This window comes from Castor canadensis, chromosome 3, assembly GCF_047511655.1.
Source record: "Castor canadensis chromosome 3, mCasCan1.hap1v2, whole genome shotgun sequence".
Classification (NCBI taxonomy): domain Eukaryota; kingdom Metazoa; phylum Chordata; class Mammalia; order Rodentia; family Castoridae; genus Castor; species Castor canadensis.
The window spans coordinates 4,524,236-4,534,120 of record NC_133388.1 but is presented as its reverse complement, the minus strand read 5'-3'; the positions used below and the strand labels follow the sequence as shown (position 1 = coordinate 4,534,120).

At 43.0% G+C, this 9,885-nt stretch overlaps 1 pseudogene; it reads left to right on the top strand.

Annotated features, from left to right (window-relative positions):
- Positions 1-1,837: 1,837 nt before the first annotated feature.
- On the top strand, positions 1,838-9,360 carry LOC109677757 (B-cell CLL/lymphoma 9 protein-like; annotated as a pseudogene).
- The last annotated feature ends 525 nt before the right edge of the window (positions 9,361-9,885 follow it).

Below are 9,885 nucleotides of genomic sequence, written 5' to 3'. Positions count from 1 at the left end.
TTACTAGAATCACCATATTACACATTAGGTCAATCTTTACTTGTGTTTCTGCTTCTGATGTTTGAACCCAGGGGCTTCATCTTGCTATGCAGACCTACCTTGAGGACCATGTATCAACACTTTTTTCTCCTAGTATTTTGGAAATTTGATCTAAATTTTTGTCCAGACTGGCCTGGACAATGATCCTCCTAGTTAACCCTTCCCACATTCCCTGTTTAGACAGGTGTGTGACAATTAGCTCAGATATTGGTTGAGATGGGGTCTCATGAAATTTTTGCTAAGATCCTCCTTATTGCTGCCTCCCATGTACACAGGATTAGAAGTGTAAGTCACTGATACCCAGTCAAGAGATTGCTCCTGGTTAATGGAACCCATGAATCCTCTGATTAATATCTCAAATCCCCTGCTCCAGAACCATTAATGTCCATTTTACTTGAGACTTCTCTGATACTATTTTTTAGGTTCTATAATTGTTTTCTGGTTGTATTTGTCAATATCTGGCTTGTTTCACTTAACACAATATAAACCCAAATAAAACTTAGGAACTTTAACACTATTTGCTTTTAAGAAGTAAGGGTTTCCAACAACCAGAGCTGTGAAGTATAAAAATGACTTTCAAAATAATACATGTCTCTAACACATATTTCTCATTGAAAAATTCCAAAATACATGCAGCTAACACCTGCATTTCATAATACAATTTTTGAATGAGTAACTCAAGAATGCTTCAAATAGATACTGTAAAACCAAGTTACCAACTCAGAGGTGTTGACATAATTATCTTTTACAATGGTGTTGTGACTATTAATAATTATGCTACAGTACAAAAAAGCATTGTCCTCTTGTGCTGTTAGATCATGTTATATTCTGGTATTCTGAAATAAAATAAGTCTTATGATTAGGAAAATTTGAGTTATACTTAAATCAAGAAAATCCAGACTTGCTAGTGTGTTATGAGTCATGGGAATCATGACTGATGAGGTTCTCCATCAGTTGTGCCTGCCATGTAAACTAATATAATTCACATTTTGTGGATATTAATATCTGAACATTAATATATGCATATTAGGGTATACATTGATCCTCCCCTCATATCCTCTCACACACTAGGTAACTAAATTGACATACATCACCTTTGAAAATATCAAAAAGGAAAACCCAGTGCAACTCATCTCCATAATGAATGATATGTGTTCATTGTTGATCACTGAAAGGGGTCATCTGGAAATCCAGGACTTGGCTTCTATCCAGGGGCTGCAGGGTCAGGGCTAGGCAGGTTTTCATGAGCAGAGAGATGCTGTATTTTCATGTCCTCCTGCTGTATTGAAAGCTCCATGTGGAAGTCTCATAAATTGCAGTGCCCAGAGGAAATAGGAGAGTCCTAGGAAACAGTGATGATCATAGTGGTATAGCAGAAAATATGAAATCACATGGATTTAATATGTCTTATCTTATATTTAATTCCATCATTGTATTTTATTTTTGTATATGTACTAAACAATAACAATCTAGAATTCAGTATTTCAAGAAAATAACTTGGAAATCATAAAATGAATTAGGCAGTGTTCCTTCCTTTTTTATTTCGTGGAACAGTTTAAAGAGGGTTAGTATTCGTTCTTCTTTTAACGTCTGATAGAATTCAGCAGAGAATCCATTTGGTCCCAGACTTTTCTTTTTTGGAAGACTCTTGATTGCTGCTGGATATCAGTTAAGGACCTTCTGAGTCCCCAGGGGTCTCATTCCAAAAGGGATGTCTCCACAGATTGGTTCTGTTCAGAAAGTTGAGTTTGGGATGACTCCTGGGTGGATGAAGGGTAATGCCAATCTAAATGTCAACATGGGATCTAACTCTCAGATGATACCTCAGAACATGAGACAGTTTGTGATACACCCTGAGGAGATGATGAAATTACTCCCAGGTAAATCAGAAATGCTTCCTGCCCAGCAAAAGATGGTGTCCCTGTCATTTGGTGAACACCAGGAGCAAGAGTATGGCATGTGCCCATGCAATTCCTTCCCATGTCTCAGATTCCTCCCTACAACAGTGACTTCTGGAATCTCAGAGAACTAATAAGTCCTGTCCAAAGGACTTAAAACCAGCTCAGTTATTTGCCACAACTAACTCTCATCCATTCTAGTAAACCCACTAGCCTCAATACAGCACCTACCGTCCAGTGCAGACTGGGGTGGAAGTCCTTAGATATATCTGTGGCAGGCAGCCCGTCTTGGGTTCTGCTGCTGCTTTGTCTCTTCACCTCAAGTCTACATCACTTCCTGCCACATCACCTGGAAGGTATCCCTCTCCCAAGCCTTCCCTCCAGAGTCCTGGGATATTTCCATCTACAAAGTTCCCCTCACCAAGGCCTTCCCATCCATGCTGGGAAGCAGGAAGTTAGTTGCCCTCCCCACCTCATACAGGCAACCAAGCTGTCTTTCTGAATATCCCTGGAAGTGTTCCCTGAAGTACACCTTACACTTTTCTCCAAGCTACCAGATCCAACCCTTTCCCAGAACCCACTCCCAATTATACCTGAAATGTCCAAGTTTGCAATGCACAGGTCTACCCTATTACAACATGATGCCTTTCTACTGGTCAATTTCAATGGCAAATCCCCTCTAACTTATTCTCCCAACTTGTCTTCAGTGTAAAATATGCCAGGAATGGGCATCACCACACAAAATCTTCAAATTTCATGTCCAAACCCCATGGTCTGATGCCAATCCTTAGCCCAATGGGAATAAACCAGCTACTTTGTTACTCCAATCACACGAACTCTCCAAATGCCATGGGACCCAACATGCCTCCTCCTGGAGTCCCAGAAGCCTGGCTTAACGTCACACAATTCTATCATAGGGCATGGGTCCCAGAAGCTTCTGATTGCAACTCAAGAAGGAATGAGTTTCCCTCAGGGTTTCCTTCCTGCACAGTCTCCTCCACAGCAGCTCCCATTCCCTCACAATGGCCCCAGTGGGAACAATGCAACTTTCAGGAGGGATGGGTTTCCCAGTACAAATTCCATTTGGCCTCCCAAGCAACCTGTCCCAAAGCTCAAAAGAAGCCTTCACTGTGCTGGGGAATGACATGTCTTTTGTGTTTACAGAACGAGATCTGCAGGAGGTCAACTAGCCTGGACCCACTGTCCCTCATTATTACATCTGACAATACTAACCATACAGTTGGTCATGTAGTAGGAGAACATAGACCCCCAAGGCTGCTTTGGAGAAGGGGCGGGCTCAAGAATGTGTGGATTTACCTGAAAACAAACTTTCATTTAATCAGCAGATGTTTTTTAGGATTCTTTTTCTGTTTTTATTCTGTAATGTGGGCTTTATTTTTTTGTGTGTATTGTATCATACTGTAAAAAGGATTTTAGCAAAGACCTTAGTTTTCAGGACAACAGGAGAACAGGAATTCTGGACTGTTAACATTAGGTAGAGAATCTGACTTCGACCTTTCTACCTTTTTCTTTCAACTCCAGTGTAGAGAAAAAACAAGCTGTGACCTCAGAGCAGAGTATTAATGAAAAGCACAAGAAAGGAACTGAGTTCAGTGGATAGGGGGATTTTTCTTTTTAAAATAATGAAGCTTAGGAAACTTGTTTTTCATTCCATGTGCTCTTTGGCACAGACTAGCTATTCTAGTGTACAAACCAATCACCATGCTTTTCTCCTTTCCTCCCCACTCTTCCAGTCCTTTGATTAAGTGTTTCTTTCCCTCGTGCCTGAGCTGTTGGCTCTCTTTTCTTCTTCACTTTGGCAATGGCAATAACCAATTATCTTCCAGGAAAATAACTCTACTGAAGCCTTCCTTGGGAACATCTTCCTGGCACCAGCAGGGATGGCTCTGTCATAGGGATATCCTCTGGAATTATCACCCCCATTACCTTTCTTTTTCCTAGAGAAGACTTTGCTGCCCACCTTGCTTTCTCTTCTCCTTCTCTTAGGAATTCTAAAGTAAATTTTATTAATGGGGGACTGGAACAGATGCTAAAACCTATCCAAAATTTGTTTCTGTTTTAAATGTTGTGATTCTTGCCTTTCTTTCTCTGTCATGCACAAGATGTTCTTTCTGATCTTCATTAAATTTGGTACTTGCTAGAGTTTTGGTGTCAGAAAAATAAACTATGTTATTTCTTATAAAAAATAGAAAGCATGTCCTATGTTGGTGGAGAATTCACATTTTCATAAGACTATTTCTGATGTAAATGCTGGAGCATACCTTTGAAATCCCCAGGATCGCTCTGCATCAATTAAAATGAGTGTGGTAAAATGTATGCAAGTTTTCAGAGATTGGAGACACAGTAGTATGGAGTCTTTCCACAAGTCTCACACATACAGCTAATGTGCTGAGCAGGCCCTGGCATTGAACAGTCCCTTCAGCTCCTGCCCACTATGCTGTTAGTGGATTGGGCACAGCTGTGGGAGCTGCACAGGCTCTGGAGGACCCACCCAGCACGAGAACTTTCCATGTCCCAGGACACAGTTTCCTGTAATGAATCAATGACAGATTGAAACAGGTGTTTCCAGGAACCTTAGCAGTATGCTATTTGCATTAATGGTGAGTGTTTGCATAATATGCTAGAGTATGTTAGGGGCTCATAAACATGAGAGTTGCTGTCCTTGATTGTGAAATTCACACAGATAAGCTGTGCCAAAAGAAAGAAATACTGTCCCAGCATGGGGGAACCATGAGGTAGTGAGTTGATAGTAAAAACAATAAGTTCCTAAAGCCCCTCCCACCCTAATATCTTTCCTCAGAAACCTCATTAGAATACTCCACGACCACAGAACTGTAGCATTCTGCACACCTTCATAGCCAGTATCCAGCTCATACTTGTAGCCCTTGGTGATTTGGCCCTGTTCATTTGTCCCTGCCTCAGAAAAGTACACACATTGGGGATGGGTGGCAAAGGAAGTGTCTCCCATCATTGGGACAGGAAAAGTAGGAGAGCTGTTCTTGTGGGCTTTATATGACCATCACCATCTTGAAACAGGAGCTACCATGATGACTGATCAGTGAACACAGCTAGGACGTGGAAACAAATAGAAGTATACATCATGCAGCTTGGATCATCCACACAGAGACTGTTGTCATTCATTCTGTGTGCAGACCTTTGGTGCAGCTTCCAGCCTCTGGGTCATTAGTTGAAGTGGGAAACAGTTTTGTCTTCAGGTGTTCACTCGTATTTCATGTTACAAACCTGTGCAGGTTCAGGTAATATTTAGCATGTATAGTTGATAATGTTAGAGATGTGGTTTATGTGTTCTGCTTTAAAAATTAATTAGGGATAGGGTTACCAGGCAAACACAATGTCCATCTTTATGATATAGGTAGCTGGAGAACATGCATTCATTGACATCAACTCTTCAAAATTCCAACTACATTCATAATTTCACTTTAACATCACCAGCCATTTCATCTCTATGTCTTCAACAACAGGTTTACATTCATCCAGGGTTTTGGCATTGTATTCTCCTCAAATATATTTTTTCTATGAATGCTAGCTATCTAACCTACTTGGTTTCAAATAATCTTGTTCGCATAATGGATAGTGAATAACACATGAGCTGCCTTAACCTCTAGGGTCTGTGAAGCACAGAAGCCCGATCCGCCTAGTGACATCCTTCATTATGTGCAGAAGACACAGGAAAAAACAAGTCTCCCAGCCCTCAGCTGAGTGCAGAGGTGGCACTGGTGCAGTCACAGAACAGGAAACAGACTTTTAGGAAACTTCCACCCAAACAACTTCTCCTAACTAGGGGACAATCGTGAACCATGTTAGAGCAATTTCTGAACCTCACAACCCTGTCTTCATATTCTCTTAAAATGGAGCTTCCTAAGTATATACACTATGCAATCCTATACCATATATGTAGGCCTTTCTCCCTATGGATGCTAAGTGACAAAGAAATTCTCAAGAAGTTACCAATTACATAGACTGGGTGTTATTGGCAAACATCACATATAAATAGCACAGCAGTGTGTAATGATCAGTGTAATATGGTAAGTGTTACCATGTCTGGCTAGAGCTCCAGTGTTTACGCCCAATATTAAATGTGTAAGTTTTTTGTAGATCATGCTAATCCCTTGTTATTGGTTCTCTCTGAGTCAGGGAGGTTTTCCTAGGCAGCCTGCTTTCTTCTAACTTACTCAGAGAATATCTGAAATGATACTGTTCCATGGTGGATGCAGTTTTAGTCTCTTTCTAGGACATCAAGGTTATTTGTTCTGAAGGACAGCCCATGTGACTGTCCCCATCATATGAGCAATTGAAACAACCCAGTGTTTATCAGCATCTCTTCCCAAAGATGCATGTGATGGAGGTGACTCTGTGACAGGAAAAGGAGGATAAGATCTGTTCTTATTCCACATCCTGTTTTGAACAGGGCATCTTATGCCTTGACCGCTTATATCCATATTGTTTGCTCTGTCTTCATTCCTAATAATTGAAAGTAATCATCTGGTCATTGGGAGCTGTTCTTCACTCCAAGAGCTGCAGAGTGAGTGATGGCTTGGTTTTGGTGATCTCTATTTTCATGTCTTCCTTCTATGTAGCAAGCTCTTGGTTGGAAGACTCAGAGAGGGCATTACTCAAGGAGATGTGAGTGTCTTGTTGGAGTTTTGTAGAAAGATACCATTTTGGGGATGAACCAATAAATTCTGAATCATATATTGGTGTTGAAATGAATGTAAACATATTGGGCTTCATGATTGGATATAAACATTTGAAAATACTTAGGAATGAATACATCTTCTATTTTCAGCCAAAAAAACAGTGAGTATCTTGGTCTTGTGTCAGATTCTCAGTCATGTAACTTACATCTCAACTTCCACCTTCCATTTTCTCAGAGCCTCAGCTTTGGCCTTCTGTGCTGTATTACACATAATGCCTGGCCTTGCACAAAGGCCTAAACCTCACAACAACCCCTAGATTCTCAGGATTGTCTGAACAGATGTATGAACAGCAGATAGTGGAGAAACATGTCAGTCTCTCACTGGGAATGAGAATGGAGATGAACAGGATGATCCCAGGCTCCCAGCACCACATGGAACCTGGGAATAATTCCATTTCCCTCAGATACTAGTGGAGGGCCATCTGAGCCCATTCAGAGGTGACTTTCCAGAAGAAATGTCTGCACAGACAGGTACTGATCAGAACGTGAATTTGCCATGGTTCCTGGTGGGGAGAAGGGAGATGTCCATCTACATGCCAACATGGGACCTAGATCTCAGATGATCCCTGAGAAGATTAGAGAGTCAGGGCCAGGCCCTGAGGTGATGATGAAATTACACCCATGTAGATCAGACATGCTGCCTGCCCAGCAGAAGATGGTGTCCCTGCCATTTGCTGAGCACCCTCAGCAGGAGCATTGCATGGGCCCAGGCCAGTCCTTCCCATGTCTAAGGGTCCATGCAGCAAGAGTGGCTTGAGGAATCTCAGAGCACCAGCAGGGCCCTATACAAAGGACTAACAGATGGCTCAGCCATATGCCCCCACTACCTCTCAACCCTTCCAGTAACCCCACTAGCTTCAACACAGCTCCAGTGAGGCTATATCTGTGGCAAGCAGCCACGTGCATTCCCCAGCCATTAAACTACTGAAATTGCCCATGATGCACCAAGTCCAATCCCACATGCTGTGCTCGCCCTTGGGGAATCTCAAGGCCGTCTCTCACCCCCTCACAACTGTCACACATGCTGCCAGGACTAGCAGCTGCTGTTCCATTAAATAACCCCCAGTCCTGGGGTCTGCTGCTGTTTTTCCTGTTCAGCTCAACTTTCTGTCACTTCCTAACCCATCTGGTTGGACCTCCTCTCCCAAGCCTCCCCTCCAGACTCCTCAGATCCCTCTAAACTACAAAGCCTTCTACAACATGGTCCCAAAGCCATGCTGGGAAGTATGGAGTTAGGTGGTCCCTGACCTCCTGCAGCCTGCCAGCATGACTCTGTGAATATTTCTGGAAGTGTTTTTCTCTAGTACACCTTACACCTTACACTAGGCCTCCAGATTCAACCCTTTCCCAGAACCTTCTCTCAGTTATGATGTCCAAGTTTGCAATGCCGAGTTCTACCCCATTATACCATGATGTTCTCAAGAATTTGGCCAGCTTCAGTGGCAACTCCCCTCCAGCTTATTCTCCAGAATTATCATCAATGAATAATAGGTATCAATACAGAGTCTTTGAATTTAGGTCCAATCACTATGGTTCAGATGCCAACCCATTGACCAATGGGGATGACCTAACCACTTTCTCACTCCATTCAGATGCTTTCTCTGAATACCATGGGATCCAACATGCCACCTCATGGGGTCCCAATGGGGCCTTGCTTGATGTCACACAATTCTATCATGGGGCCTAGGTCCAAGGAGCCTCTTATGGCACCCCAGGGAGGGATAGATTTACCCCAGGCTTACCTCCAGTACAGTCTCCTCCAGTGCAGGTTCAATTCTCTCACAGTGGCCTCTGTGGGAGACAATACAACTTCCCAGGAGGGGCAGATTTCGCAAGCCTCTCCCATCATCCTGCCCCAACGTTAAGCAGATGCACTTTGCAAGCCTGGAGGCCCAGGGGTCATGATGCCTTAACTGGGCTGGGGAACAGTATTTCTTTGGTGGTTTTAGACCCACATCTGTGGGAGGTCATCTGGCCTGGAGTCACCAGAATACCTGAGTTTGACCAGCCCTACAGTACTCCATCTGAGAAACCTAGACAGATATTGCAAAATTTTCCTCAAGAGATGGATCACACCATAAACATCCCAACGTCCTGGACCTGGATTTTTGCACATCCAGGGAATGATGGGTGACCAACAGGATTAGCATTACCTGGAATGGGAGGTCCAGGACTAGTAGGAATTGTGAACATGCCCCATGGTACAACAACATCCATGGCTTGGAACAACCCAATGGGACAATCAGACATTCACCAGCAAACCAATATGGATCCTCAGTAGCATATGACATCAACACTACAATCTACCATGGCTGGGCAGCCCATCCTGAGAATCAACCCAGCTGGTCCCATGTGCATGATATGCTGCAAGGGCCTGCCTGGCTCTAGACCCACCTTGGACCTGTGTGCTTTCCAGGCAATATGATGTCCGTGAAGGGCATTTTGGGACCTCAAGAAAACATGATGATTTCCCCACAGTTGAGTCCACAGGTCATGGCTGATGGCATGGGCAGCCATGGGCCTGGCAACCCAGAAAACTTGATGTTTGTACATGAGGGTCCTTGTCAAAACACTTTGGGGGAACTCCAGGAAGTCAGACTATTGGTCATGCAATATGAGAACACAGACCTGAGGGCTGCTTTGGCGATAGGGGAGAGGATCTGGAGAATGTTTGGATTTGTCTGAAATTATTCTTTTACTCAACAGGTGTTCTTTTTTAGTAAGTGTTTTTAAAAGGGCTTTGGTTTCCCATGAGGGCACCTACTTTTGGGAATTTGTAGTTGGGCTTTGAGAATTGCCATCTGCCCTGTACTTAAATATTGTGTGTTCATGTCCTTTGGATTGGCTTCTGCCAGGATTGCTTTCTGGTTTTGTTCTTTGATTTGGGCTTATTTTTTTCTAATTTAAAAAGTAATGAAAATTAGGAAATTTTTTTTCAGTTCAAGCACTCTTCAGCACAGCCTGTCTCTCCCAGTACACAAAATAATTGTCAGAGTTCTCTACTTTCCTCCCCACCATTTCAGTCCCTTAGCTAAGTATGTCTTTCCTTTCTGCTCCCACTGGCAACCCTCCTTTCCTATTGGCTTTGGAACCTACAATAGCTGGTGTTCTTCCAGGAAAATAACTCCAGCAAAACTTTCAAAGGAGAATCCTCCTGGCTCCAGCAGGAACAGCTCTGTCCTAGGGATACCCACAGGACTTCCTCCCATT